This window comes from Crinia signifera, chromosome 5 (genome assembly GCF_055691185.1).
Source record: "Crinia signifera chromosome 5, ASM5569118v1, whole genome shotgun sequence".
Lineage (NCBI taxonomy): Eukaryota > Metazoa > Chordata > Amphibia > Anura > Myobatrachidae > Crinia > Crinia signifera.
Genome location: NC_139221.1, coordinates 253,036,426 through 253,051,800, shown reverse-complemented (window position 1 = coordinate 253,051,800; position 15,375 = coordinate 253,036,426).

Here is a 15,375-nt window from a genome sequence, read left to right as displayed (position 1 = left end):
ACCCATGCTGGGGATGTAATTACTGTAATCTCAGGAACAAGTATTTTCCAATCCTGCAGGGTGGCAGCACTTTCCTCCCCCTTATGTAAAACCTTAAAGATTTATCCAGTTCTGCAGCTCAGCAAACTATTGGGAAGCAAAACCCCCCACTGCAGTTCCGCAACACTGAGGAGGGTCACACAGAATGGGGGGGAGAAGTGACAAGTAAGTAGGTGACCCATTGTGTTTGCCTGGCTTTGTCTGCTTTGTATAAGTTAGTTTACATGGCTTTTTCCTTATACCGACATGATTGGGAGAAAAAACAATCATTAGCTGTGCTAATTATGTGCTACAACTAATCATTTTTATAAGTGAAATATAATCACACTAATTTGCATCAGTTGTTGATGGAGTGTTTCTTCCTTTGTTTTGTACATACAGTATCTGATCTGGGAGGTGGTGAGGATATTAGCTGTCACAATAAACACACCAGGTTAATAGATAGGCAGAACAGTGCATTCTGGGAGCAGGAGAAATGTTGCTCAACTTATTTCCTCTTATTTGATATAGTAAGTTTATTTTAATTGGAAAGAGCATAGTAGTTCATTTTCCGGTCCCTTCCTGAGATTTGCAAACAGCAATGCCGTTCCCTTATGGCTTTTAAATGAGCCATGTATGAGATTTTACTACTGCCGTGCCCGGATTACAGTTCCTAGTCGCAGTTCACCGCACTAAGGGGCAGATTTATTAAGCTCGGTGAAGTGATAAAGTGTCTGGTTTTTATCACTGGCCAATCAGCTCCTACCTGTCATTTTTCAAACCAAGCCTGTAACTTCACAGTTAGGAGCTGATTGACACTTTATCACTTCACCGAGCTTAATAAATGTGCCCCTAAGGGCGGGATGTATTAATATATATCGCCGCCCTTCGCCGAGTGTCCGCCGCGATGCTGCCGCATATGTACTAACATATGCGGCTGGCATCGCGGTGCGGTAACGGAGACCCCCCGCGATACCTGTACTGTGGTCTGTGGGGGGTCTCCGTCTCCTCCCTGCTGGGGACAGCTAAGCAGGCTGTCCCCGGCGCCTCCTCCTCCCACCTGCAGCCGGAAGGACATCCGGCTGCGTTGATAGGGGGATGAAGGGCTTACCTTCCGGGGTCCTGGAGGACCTGCAAGAAGGTAAGCCCAAGGGAGGGGGAAAGGGGGGGTTGGCGAGGCAGCGGGGTTGCAGCGACGCGGCGGGCGGCGAAAAAAAGCCCATAGGCTTCTATAGGGTATCGCCACCCAGAGGGGCGGACGGTTAATAGTACATAGGAAAATGCGGTAATACCCCTGTTTTACCGCATTTTCCCTTTAGTACATCCTGCTTTTAATGGTAATTGTAGTCCTGTAAACTCCCAATAATAATTGGATGTCCTGAGGATGCATGTCTTTCATGTTTTATAGTACCTTCTAAGGGTCTGATTCTGATTAGTACATAAGCTGGTTGGTTTTTGTTCCTAACTGTTGTATCTAGGTCTGGGCAGGACCTGTTCTTCTGCCTTTACTTCGATACTTCTACAAACGCCTCCTGCTGCAATTGGGTTTTATTTGTAAGGTGTCAGGCATCCGCTTCCCTGCTCTGTGCAATACCAAGCACATTAGTATCAAGCTCTGAGTCCGTATGTGAGGTGGAGGTAGGTCCAGATCAATCTGTCGCATATTGCTACAGTGCGATTATCATTTAGGGAAAGGTGTTTTTTTTTTTTTTTTTGCATTCTCAACAATTTTAGCATACACACAGGAGCCTTTCTCATTCACAGAGTAACAGTGTAAGCTACACCATTCTGAATTTAGATGCTGTCTTACAATGTGCACACCTGCTTGCCGCTCTTCTGACTGAGGAAAGACATTACTGAAGGCTAGAGTGCTGCAGTTCCTGTTGTGTATATTGCCGTTTGGAGCCGTCTGCGGGCACCCGCCAAAGTTATTCTTTTAAGTGGCTGTGCCGGACCAACTTGTTTAATATATATATATTATATAATGCGATAAGTTGGCACTCGTCCTTCCAGTTCAATAACCGTGGTGCAGGAGAAAAGGGAAATGTAGATATCGAATGTCCCGCACCCAGCGGATTTAGTTATCATAAACAAATGATCACACAGACGCCATAAGCTTCAGCGACGTTTCGGGGGTTTATTCCCATCCTTATTCACGTCCGCGTGGAGGAAGCGGGTGCACCAAATGGTGAAGGTATTAAGGTAAGCTGTATGTTGCATTTCTTTTGTAAAAAGCCTGAGGATGGGAATAAACCCCCAAAACGTCGCTGAAGCCTATGGCATCTGTGTGATAATTTGTTTATGATAACTAAATCCGCTGGGTACGTGACATTCGATATATACATATATATATATATATATATATATGTATATATATATATATATATACACTGCTCAAAAAAAATAAAGGGAACACTTAAACAACACAATGTAACTCCAAGTCAATCACACATCCGTGAATCAAACTGTCCACTTAGGAAGCAACACTGATTGCAAATGTAATAGACAACAGGTGGAAAATATAGGCAATTAGCAAGACACCCCCAATAAAGGAGTTGTTCTGCAGGTGGTGACCACAGACCACTTCCCAGCTGCTATGCTTTCTGACTGATGTTTTGGTCACTTTTGAAAGCTGGTGGTGCTATCACTGTAGTGCAGGCATGTCCAAACTAACTCCAGCTGGAGTGAAACTACACGTACCATCATGCCTTGCCACAGTTTTGCTATTAGGGAATGCTAAAACTATGACAAGGCATGCTGGGATGTGTAGTTTCACAACAGCTGAAGGGCCACAGTTTGGACATGCCTGCTCTAGTGGTAGCATGAGACGGAGTCTACAACCCACACAAGTGGCTAAGTTAGTGCAGCTCATCCAGGATGGCACATCAGTGCGAGCTGTGGCAAGAAGGTTTTCTGTGTCTGTCAGCGTAGTGCCCAGAGCATCAAGGCACTACCAGAAGATAGGCCAGTACATCAAGAGACGTGGAGGAGGCCATAGGAGGGCAAAAACCCAGCAGCAGGACCACTACTTCCGCCTTTGTGCAAGGAGGAACAAGAGGAGCACGGCCAGAGCCCTGCAAAATGATCTCCAGCAGGCCACAAATGTGCATGTGTCTACTCAAACGGTCAAAAACAGACTCCATGAGTGTGATGTGAGGACCGGACGCCCACAGGTAGGGGTTGTGCTTACAGCCCAACACCGTGCATGACGTTTGGCATTTGCCAGAGAACACCAAGATTGGCAAATTCTCCACTGGCGCCCTGTGATCTTCACAGATGAAAGCAGGTTCACACTGAGCACTTGACAGACGTGACAGAGTCTGGAGACGGCAAGGAGAACGTTCTGCTGCCTGCGATATCCTCCAGCATGACCAGTTTGGCAGTGGGTCAGTAATGGTGTGGGGTGGCATTTCTTTGCGGGGGGTAGGGGGGGGGGGGGCGCACAGCCCTCCATGTGCTCACCAGAGGTAGCCTGACTGCCATTAGGTACCGAGATGAGATCCTCAGACCCCTTGTGAGACCATATGCCGGTGCTGTTGGCCCTGGGTTCCACCTAATGCAAGACAATGCTAGACCTCATGTGGCTGGAGTGTGTCAGCAGTTCCTGCAAGATGAAGGCATTGATGCTATGGACTAGCCCGCCCATTCCCCAGACCTGAATCCAATTGAGCACATTTGGGACATCATGTCTCGCTCGCTCTTTCCACCAACGCAACTTTGCACCACAGACTGTCCAGGAGTTGGCAGATGCTTTAGTCCAGGTCTGGGAGGAGATCCCTCAGGAGACCATCCGCCACCTCATCAGGAGCATGCCCAGTCATTGTAGGGAGGTCATAAAGGCACGTGGAGGCCAAACACACTACTGAGCCTAATTTTGACTTGTTTTTAGGACATTACATCAAAGTTGGATAAGCCTGTAGTGTATTTTTCCACTTTAATTTTGAGTGTGACGCCAACTCTAGACCTCTATGGGTTAATAAATTTGATTTCCATTGATAATTTCTGTGTGATTTTGTTGTCAGCACATTCAACTATGTAAAGAACAAAGTATTTAATAAGAATATTTCATTCATTCAGATCTAGGATGTGTTATGTTAGTGTTCACCTTTATTTTTTTGAGCAGTGTATATAAATTGTTCTCACTCACAATTTTGTGATGTGTTTTGTTATTCGCTCAACTGTCTTTACTAACTTGTATTTAATTGAATAACATGAAGATGGGACAATGCTAATTTGTTAAGACTATGTTTCTACATCAAATATAATTTGCTTGTACTGTATACGGCTGTATCCTATAATTTACCTATTACCTGCACAGTGCTTTAAAGGTGACCTCATATTCATGAGAAAGCAGCCTCATCTATGTTCTGTGGTGTGTTTTGCTGGGGCAGGACAAACCTGCCCTGGTAGGTTTGTCCTGCCCCAGCAAAACCCACCACTCAAAGGGTTAATAAAGCTTGTAAAAATGAAAAGAGATGAAGCTGCCCTTAGCATCCAATCAGATTCTGTCTATCATTTTCTAGGATTCAATATAAATATTCACTGTAGACAGATAATTATTATTATCCTTTATTTATATGGCACCACAAGGGATCTGCAATGCCCAATTACAGAGTACATGAATAAGCAAAGCAGTGACTTACAATAGAGGACATGTACAGGGTACATATCCATAGCTGCATCAGCAGGGGGCACTGAAATAAATGTCAGTGTGGCCGCACACCGCATTATTTGGTGCCATCAAAAATTGGGCACTTGTTTCCTAGCATGGCGCCCAGATTTCCTACGTACGTTAACGTAGTGAAATCGCATCGCATGGGCCATTTTAGTGCCGTGCGATGCGATGAATTTTTTTAAATGTAATTTATTCACTGCTCTGTATGCCCCACGGGATTGCATCGCATCGCACTTCCCGCAAAATCGCATGCGATTGCATGCGATTTTATAGGGTGTGCGATGCCATTACATGAGCTATACAATAATATCATTGTATGACATACAATGATGTTTTACGCACCCTCCCCACTATCCACTCCACCCCGAAATGTGGCGAGCGGCAGTGGAACGCGTCCTCTGACGTTTTCATAACCCCCACTATCCACGTCGGCATGGAGTTGATTTTATATAGTGTGGCGAGCGCAGCGACCCACCGAGCCCGAAGCGTGGCGAGCGGACGCGGATTACTTTACATGTATATAAAATCAACTCCACGCCGACGTGGATAGTGGGGGTATGAAAAGGTTGGAGGACGCGTTCTGACGCCCCTCGCGGGGCTCGCAGCGCTTGCCACGCTTCGGGGTGGCGTGGATAGTGGGGGGGGGGGGGGGTGCCTAAAACCTCTTTGTATGTCATACAATCATATTATTGTACAGCTAATGTAATGGCATCGCACACCCTATAAAATCGCATGCGATTTTGCGGGAGGTGCGATGCGATGAGATCCCCTGGGGCATACAGAGCAGTGAATAAATTACATTAAAAAATCATTCATACACAGTTACATAATTTTAAAAAATTCTGCAAACATTACATGCAACATATGTTTGGTGTCTCAGGTTAAAACACCTTACTGTATCGATGTACTGGTACAAAATGGGATTATTATATGCATCTATGTCTTCACTTTATGGTACGGTCCTAGGGGCTGCTGAAAAGTTGAATGTATGCCTATTTGCGCAGAGTATCTTACATCTGTTTGCACTGCACATGTTCCAGAAATGAAATTAAGTACAGAATATGCAGAGTCCAAGACATTTCAGCTACATCTATCCTGCAGCCAAAGAGCCATAATGAGAGCATGACAGGGTGTTCTTATGTAGGCAAAGTTCCGTGTGCTGGTAGTCGTGTAAAGGGGTCCTATGTAGTTCTCTGAATGCAAGGCAAAAAGGGTTGGGTATGGGAGACCAATACTAAGAATGCCCATGGTCACATGACTGCAAAGGTATTCTCACACCCAGAATCACGACAACTGGTGGATACGTATACTACCTTCTTCCTGGGCAGGATTCATCAAAGTCTGCCAGTGCATCTCGCCACACATCGCTGAGCTTTGCATTCATAAAAATTACATATGCACTAACATATGAGATTATTAATGCAAACGACAGCTCTTCCGATAAGATCTGCCCTTTGCGATGCGGTTCCAGTGCTGGACTTCCGGGTCTTCCGAATGACAGCTACGGGCGCAAGGCGTGCTAATCACTGACAGATCCCTCTGACAGCGCCACGAAGAGTGTTGGTGTTACCCTCTGTGATGGAGCCACGGCAGAGGGGCTTTTGGTGCATTTGGAAATGTTTTTCCGCATTTTCACTTTAGTGCATCCTGCTCTCTAACCATAACCCTAACCCTCTTTTCCCGCAGACTAACCCTAACTCTCCATTCTTGCAGCCTAACCCTCTCTCCTCACAGCTTAAGCATAACCCTCTCTCCTCACAGCCTAACCATAACGCTCCCTCCTCTCAGCCTAACCGTAAGTCTCCCTCCTCTCAGCCTAAGCATAACCCTCTCTCCTCACAGCCTAACCGTAATGCTCCCTCCTCTCAGCCTAACCGTAACGCTCCCTCTCAGCCTAACCGTAACGCTCCCTCCTCTCAGCCTAACCGTAACGCTCCCTCCTCTCAGCCTAACCGTAAGTCTCTCTCCTCTCAGCCTAAGCATAACCCTCTCTCCTCACAGCCTTACCGTAACACTCCCTCCTCTCAGCCTAACCGTAACGCTCCCTCCTCTCAGCCTAACCGTAAGTCTCCCTCCTCTCAGCCTAACCGTAACGCTCCCTCCTCTCAGCCTAACCGTAAGTCTCCCTCCTCTCAGCCTAACCGTAACGCTCCCTCCTCTCAGCCTAACCGTAAGTCTCCCTCCTCTCAGCCTAACCGTAAGTCTCCCTCCTCTCAGCCTAACCGTAAGTCTCCCTCCTCTCAGCCTAACCGTAAGTCTCCCTCCTCTCAGCCTAACCGTAATGCTCCCTCCTCTCAGCCTAACTTTATTCCACCCTTTTTGCAGCCTAACCCTTTCTTTCATACTTATGTTCAGGGGGTTGGCTGACAGGATTCTGATGGGTGTTATGATTTTGGTGCTGGGCTTCTGACCTAGTGGGAATCCTGTACATTGGAATGCCCACTACATCCAAGCAAAAATGCACCTTTATGGAGGGATTTCCTTTATGCCAAATATAAGCCAACTGTGTACTCATGATGATGACGTGTAGAAACCAGTTCATATGCTGCGGACGCAGAGAGAGTCACACTGCTATGCATTTATGCTTTTGTCCCATGAAGGCTTTTATGAGCTGATGATTTACTTCCGAGTATGCACCAGGCCTATAGCGGAGAAAAATACTGCATAACACAATCTGTTCAACTTTTTATTTTTCCCTATTCTCTTAGTAATATTCATAAAATCTTAATTTGCTTTATTTCATTGGAATAGTTTTCACAGAGTAAATCAGCACGAAAAGCGGATTGTGACTTTATTTCTAGATCTGACAGGATGCTTTGTCGTATGCGTCACTTTCCTAAAAAGTCATTGAGTGTCAGATGAAGTCATGTCCTTTCTCCTCACACTGCAGACAGAAGTGGAAAATCCTGGCCAACACTGCAAACCATGAATTATATATCTTTCTTCCTCTTTCCTGCAGCTGGCGGGGGAGGATCCAGACTAGCCATTTGTCTCTGGCTCCCAGTATATGCTATAGTGTTTGAGGCATCTTTACACGGGTTATTTAAAGTGCTGAAAATCGATTTCATTTAGAATCTGATGTAAAAGCAGTTGCCTTAAAGTTTAATAAGTTCACTGTGTGATCGCAAATAGTGTGTATATGCAACCTTTATCTTACCTCTGTAGTATAACTGTATAGTAGATATATACACACACACAGAATAGGTGAATATATATTATCTCGTATTGATATTTGTAGATAGGTTGTAAAAATAACTTCAGGACCATTAATATAAATGGACTAGTTAAAAGCCAAAACAAATGATGGCCACCAGGGCTGGATTATAGGGAGAGTGGCAGGGCCTGATTAAAGGTTTGAGGTGCCCTAGGCTAATACACAGGTAGCTCCCCTTGTAATGCTGCTAAACACATGTGCATGGCCGCTCAGGGACTCGGCAGTCATACTGCCTATGTGCATGTAATGAAGGTTATACAACAGGCATGTAAGATCTAATGCTTGTGGCTTGGGAAGGAGACTTTGGCTTTAGACTGCCTGGCTGGCGCTGTAGCACAATGTACAATGTAATGGTTCCATCAGTAAGTTACATAGGCACAGACATCTGGCAGTCACCTTAATAACTTCACACCCCCCCCCCCCCCAGAACACTGAGAAAGGTGATAGCTAACAAGTATGGAATAAATTAGGCCTTAATTGTATTCCTCGACTGTCACCTGCAAGGCGCCCCCCCCCCCCAGTTCTGGCACCCCAGGCTGCAGCCTAATCAGCCTATTGGTTAATCAGGCACTAGAGAGTCATTGCTACTCACACAGTAGCTGCTGGATTTATCTCTCAGCCAGTCTAGGGGTAGAGGAGAACAGTAGCCACCAGTAGCTGTCCAGATGTGTTATAACATGGCCTGTGCGGGTTGTTGGATGGATTAGGACAGGACCCTGACCCTCCACTGGCATGCAGTACAGTATACAGGGCTGCCGAGAGGGTGGGGGGGAGCAGGTACTAATTACCGGGGCCCAGGCTTGCTGGAGGGGCCCGGTGGGGGCTCTGGTCCGACCTCCCCTACCCTCCTCCTTCCCTACCTTCAGCATGTGCTGTGCTGACAGCAGGCTCAGTATAAGCGTCTCACTGACAGCGTGAGAGCTCAGGCATACCTTTCGGCAGCCCTGACAGTATGTATAAGAAGGAGCTGAGCTGGGTAACAGCCTCCTCACCCACATCATCTGTAGCCCCAGCACTTACCTCTCTTCTTACCAGTTAACGCAATCCTCACCCTTCCTGCTGAAGCAGCTTCTTCCCCGCCACTGGTAAGTGGCCACATGTGTCTCTGGTGCCTCTGCTCTGAGCATTGTGGGGCTGCCTGGTGATTCCTGCATCCGTTTCTGAGAGCCTGACTAGAGAACACTCCTCCTGGCTGTGAGGTAACTAATTGGGCACTTATAGAAATTTCTGTACTATTGAACCACTCGAGCAGGTGATAGCTTTAGGCCTGTCAAAACTTTTTTCCTGTAGGACCATAAGAATAGGCCTGGTGCCCATTCTAAAGGGAAATAATTGGTATTCTTATCATCCCAAACTCCCATGAGGAATCAAGCCCCTACACATCCACACTTATTGCGGCTATAGAATTGTTTTACCTGTTTATCATACAGTGCAATTAGTGAGGCCAATCCCGGGATCGGCGGGATCCTGGGATTTTGGCCTACAATCTGCGGGATTTGAATCCCAGGGTTGAAGCTTCCAATCCCGGGATTCGTACCCCGTGTAAAATGCACTCTTTTTTTTTTAAAGCCGGGCAGTGCTGAGCACTAGTATATGGCTCAGATGCTGCCCGGCTGACTCTTCTCACCCCTCCTGTGGCGCCGCTGTTAAGGACAGTGATCTGAGCTGACAGACATGGTGGCGCCCAGACTGTGCAGCATGCCCCCTGACATTACGTCATGCTGCGCAGCCTGGCCGCCACTATGCCTGTCAGCACAGATCACTGTTCCGAAACCAGATGCCCAGCCACACGCCCGCTGTACAGCCTGTCCTGCCTGTCACAAGTTTACAACCCACGTAAGTGACTGCAGTGCACTGTCACTTACAGGGGATGGGAGGATTGTCTGGAGTAGGGGTGGGTTTAGTACACATTTATGACATGTGCGGGGCGGGTAGTTTAGGGGGCGGGTTAATAAAAAAAAAAATTAGGTACTCTTTATCTAGAAGGGTGCCCACGATTTTGATCGTGGGTATCGTAAGGAAAAAAAAAATTGCGTCGGTCGCATCGCATGCGACCAAAAAATCACATGCGATGCGACCGACGCGATGACCGCGATTTCCCATAGGGAACAATGTTAAATGTCCCAATTGACCCGATTTTCCATAGGGAACAATGTTAAATGGCCCACAGAGGCCAAATAGGCACCCTGAAGTGCGAAATGGGCCCCCCAATTGTTAACGCCACCCCACGATCAACGTCAACCCGAAGCGTGGTGAGCGCAGCGAGCCCGCGAGGGGCGGCGGTACGCGTCCTACGACCTTTTCATACCCCCACTATCCACGTCGGCGTGGAGTTGAGAATAGAAAGTGTGGCGAGCGCAGCGAGCCACCGAGCCTGAAGCGTGGCGAGCGGACGCGGACACCTTCACAGGTATACGCGTCCCCTCGCGGGCTTCACAGTGTCCGCGTCCCCTTGCGGGGCTCGCTGCGCTCGCCACGCTTCGGGCTCGGTGGCTCGCTGGGCTCGCCACACTTTCTATTCTCAACTCCACGCCGACGTGGATAGTGGGGGTATGAAAAGGTCAGAGGACGCGTACCGCCACCCCTCGCGGGCTCGCTGCGCTCACCACGCTTCGGGTTGACGTTGATCGTGGGGTGGCGTTAACAATTGGGGGGGCCATTTCACACTTCAGGGTTGCTATTTGGCCTCTGTGGGCCTTTTAACATTGTTCCCTATGGGAAATCGCGGTCATCACGTCGGTCGCATCGCATGCGATTTTTTGGTACATGCGATGCCCGCGATGGGCGCCCTTCTAGGTAAAGAGTACCAAAAATTATTAGAGAGGCCAATCCTGGGAATCCCGGGGATCCCGGGATTGAGCATTTTTCAATCCCGATTCCAGGGATTGAAAAAATGCCACGGGATTGGCATCCCTAAATGCAATCTAATTTAAAGGATCCCAGTATCGAATACTAAAGGATAATCGATTAAATTAGCCAGAGTGTATCCAACATAAGGCTTGGTGGTACTTGTTTCCTATCTGGGCGCCCGTCGTGGTGATCGCGGGTACATTTATGTCTGGCCGCGACGCGACCGACGCGATGCCCGCGATTTCCCATTGAAACCCATGTTAAACATGGAAATCGTGTCGGTCGCGTCGCGGCCAGACATAAATGTACCCGCGATCACCACGACGCGATGCTCCCGATTTACCATAGGATTCAATGTTAAAAGGCCTGATGGACCCGATTTTACTGTTAAATGGCTCAATGGACCCGATTTGGCCATAGGAATCAATGTTAAATGGGCCACATAGCCCATTAACCCTTAAATGTCCCCCCAAATTTTTAACGCCACCCCACGATCCACGCCAACCCGAAGCGTGGCGAGCGCAGCGAGCCCGCGAGGGGCGGCGGTACGCGTCCTCCGACCTTTTCATGCCCTACTATCCACTAGGGCGTGGAGTGATAATAGAATAGTGTGGCGAGCGCAGCGAGCCACCGAGCCCGAAGCGTGGCGAGCGCAGCGAGCCCCGCGAGGGGACGCGGATACCTTCACAGTTATACGCGTCCCCTCGCGGGCTTCCCAGGTGTCCATGGCGACGCGGACACCTGGGAAGCCCGCGAGGGGACGCGTTTACCTGTGAAGGTATCCGCGGCCCCTCGCGGGGCGCGCTGCGCTCGCCACGCTTCGGGCTCGGTGGCTCGCTGCGCTCGCCACACTATTCTATTCTCACTCCACGCCCTAGTGGATAGTAGGGCATGAAAAGGTCGGAGGACGCGTACCGCCGCCCCTCGCGGGCTCGCTGCGCTCGCCACGCTTCGGGTTCGCGTTGATGGCGGGGTGGCGTCAACTACTTTTGGGGGGATATTTTTATGTTCAGGGGTGTTTTTGCCCCATTTCCCATTGTTCCCTATGATAATTTGGGGAAATTGATCCATTTAACATTGTTTCCTATGGTAAATCGCGGTCATCGCGGGTAAATTGAAGCATTTAACATTGTTCTCTATGGGAAAATCGCGGGCATCGCGTCTGGCACATCGCACCCGATTTTTTATCGGCCGCGATGCCCGCGATGGCCCCGATTTTACCCCCGATGACCGCGATTATGATCGTGGGCGCCCAGATAGGAAACAAGTACCGGCTTGGTTATCCAGATCAACCCTAGAATCGTAATTTTCTATTTACGCTACCAATACTACAAAAATGTTTTAGTTAAACCCCTGAAGAAGTCCGTTTGGGGACGAAACGCGTTGGTTGATTTAGCATGTTTTACTATAAATGTACAACAAACATCTTCATTGAATACTTTTATTGAAAAATACTTTTAATAAAGAAAGAAATGTATTGATATGTTTTGATATGATACAATATTTGTGACACCAGTAGAAGTGTATTAAGGACTTTACATCTAGGGCGCCACTCCACAATTGTCTATATACTGTATATCAACATATCAAGCAGTGTAATGAGTGGATACATTGCCCAGAGCAACCTATTAACTGCTGAGTAGCATTGATCAAGTACATTCTATAAAAGGATAGGGTCAAGCTGATTGGTTATGATCTACCTTTACACATTTCAGGTAGAATCTTCTGTTTTTTGGACAAGTGAGAGAAGTAACAAATACTTGCATAATTATATAATAGTCTTGGTGGATGAAGAAAGCACAAATCAGCTTCAGAAGGCATTGTCACTCTCACAAATTTTATGCAATGGTGATCTGACGGGGCGTAACTACAGGACAGTAGGGAGCCTGGTTGGGCCAGGTACTTTTCAGGGACTTGGCCTAATTGTGGGAGGTGCGGCCATACACCCTTAGAATAAAATACATAAAAAAAATAGCACTTTAAGAACCTCCCTGGCCACACTGTAACCCAGCACACAGCAGCATGTGATGGGTGGAGAAGAACTGTTGGAGCTGCTGTCTTAGGTAATAGGGGACACAAACATACCTTGGCCCGGGTATTTAGTTCCCCCTCCCTCTCTTGGCACTACTGCATAGCAACCCTTTAAAATTTTGACATGGGGAATGTTGACAGGGTCAACTGTCTACAAGGTGAAAATGTCGACTTAAAAAATTTAGACACATGACAAGGTCGACATGAGTTTTTTTTATTTTAACTGGCTTCACCATCCATGTCGGCATAGAGGGAGAATATAATAGTGTGCTGAGTGTAGGGAGTCACCGAGGGTACGCATTATACTAATTGGGGGTCCTTGTCGACAGTTTTCAACATCGAAACCAACAATTTGTCGACATCGACACCAACATTTTTAAAAACTCATGTTTGCCTTTTTTACGTGTCTACCTTTTTACGTCAACATTTTGACCCTGTCGACACTTCCCATGTCGACATCTTGACCCATTGACACTTTCACCATGTCAACGCTTCCCATGTGGACATTTTGATCCTGTTGTCACTTTCACCCTGTTGACATATTGCATGTTGACCTTTTGGGGTAGACCTATTGACTGTCACTGTCTATCTATGTAATAATCTACATAATAATCCGCACCCATTACGAGTGGGATGGAAGTTTTTCCTCTATAATAGAAGTATAATATAAGTATCTCCATACTGGGCCTGTGCACCAACATTCCATATGCTAGGACCAGTGGTTGCCAACCCTAGCCCTCGAGAGCTACCAACAGTGCACATTTTCCAGACAACCTAGCTGCTGCACAGCTGCACTCATTAATCACTGACACATTTTAAAAGATCCACAGGTGGAGCTAATTAGCTCACTTGTGATTCTGTGAGGAGACCTGCAAAACATGCACTGTTGGTAGCTCTCGAGGACTAGGGTTGGCTACCCCAGCGCTAGGTGATGCATACATAGCAGGCAGGTATGGGTAAGCATCTACATATTGGTGCATTTGCAGGTACACCTATTAGGAAGTGCATCTTATGCCGTTGCTGAAAATCCAAGGGGGATAGTGGAGACCACTACCTGGGCCCAGGCCTCTGTAGGGGCCCAGGATTGTAGAGGAGGTGTTGCTGCAAGTCTTTGATGCTGCGGCCAGCGTTCAGGTAGATGCTACCCTGCTATAATGAATTCCACCTTGCGAATTAGTGTGTACACAGTGCAAATGGATGTGTAGCTTCACAGCCATGTGAAAATATCTAAATTAATTTGTAGGACGCTTATCCTTGGATGAGGATTTCACTGGTCCCCACTCACAGGCTAAGAGGAGCCAGAGGCTTACTAAACGGCTGCGATTAAATCAGCCTGATCAAAGTTGGAGCATTTTCCCTATTACTCCCAGACTTTTCCCTGCACAACGAGCATTTTCCTTAAAGATACATACACACTGGGCAACTATGCCCAGCGTGTATGGACAGCGATGATCGCGTTCAATGCTGGGGGGAAAGACACTCAGTGCATACACACACAAGTGGCTTTCCCCCTGCCCAGCGCCGACGTCGGGTTTACATAGCACAGTCCTCAAAGCCGCTCATCTGGTATTACCAGCAGATGAGTGGCTTTCCCAGCAATGATGCGGGAGCGTGCAGCAGCACTCACTGCTCATCGCTGGGGCATACACACTGGGCGGCTTTGAGCTGAAAGCTGCTCAAACATGCTCTTTTGAGCAGTTTTCAGCTCAAAGTCGCCCAGTGTGTATGGGCCTTAACACCCACTAAACTGTCGTTACCAACCACAAGCTCCAACTTGCTGTCAATCACCTTGCGAATAATGAGAAAAGAAAAAAGTAGCAGGATTTCACCTCAGCATAGCGTCACGCAAGCACATTGCAGCCCATACACATGTGCAGTGCAGTGTAAATTCTGTGAGAACTGAATTACCCCTATGGTGCTCCTGATGGTCAACAATTTACCAGAACAAGATACCACTTGTAATGCAACTTCTGCCGTTGTTCCAGTATTTGTGGGCATTCTACTGACTCCCAGGGTTGTAGGTAACACTCCCTCATGCCACCAGCTTCTCCTATTCAGAGTAAGACTGGCTTATTCGGGATCGGCTTCCAGTCCATGTACCGGATGCGAGGGCAATGTTAAGAGGCAAATCTAGATAAAAATAACAAAACCTGCACTTAAAAAAAAAAAAAAAGACATCACAGAGGCGACTAAACAAAGAAAATATAATTGTATTTATTTATTCAAAAAAACATAACCAATTAATTAATTGCAGTATAAATACAGTCTTACATTCGTTCTGTCAAAGATATGCTGTATATAAGGTGCACTAACCATGTTGTAATGTAGAATATAATTTATACAGAATACACTAATTAGAACTATTCCCATTGGGAGGGGTGCATCAAGAATGGAGCAGGCCTGTGTGCAGTCTTCATTTGGGTCCCTCCTCTATAACCAGCAGAGCAATAGACTCGGGGCACTAGGGGCACTAGGAGACCCTAGTGCCGTTGTACATCCTAGTGCACATGCCTCACCTGCAGTGCACATGGTTTTGTCCATCTATGAAATATTTTGTCAGAAAGAGTGAACTAGAATAAGGGCCTCA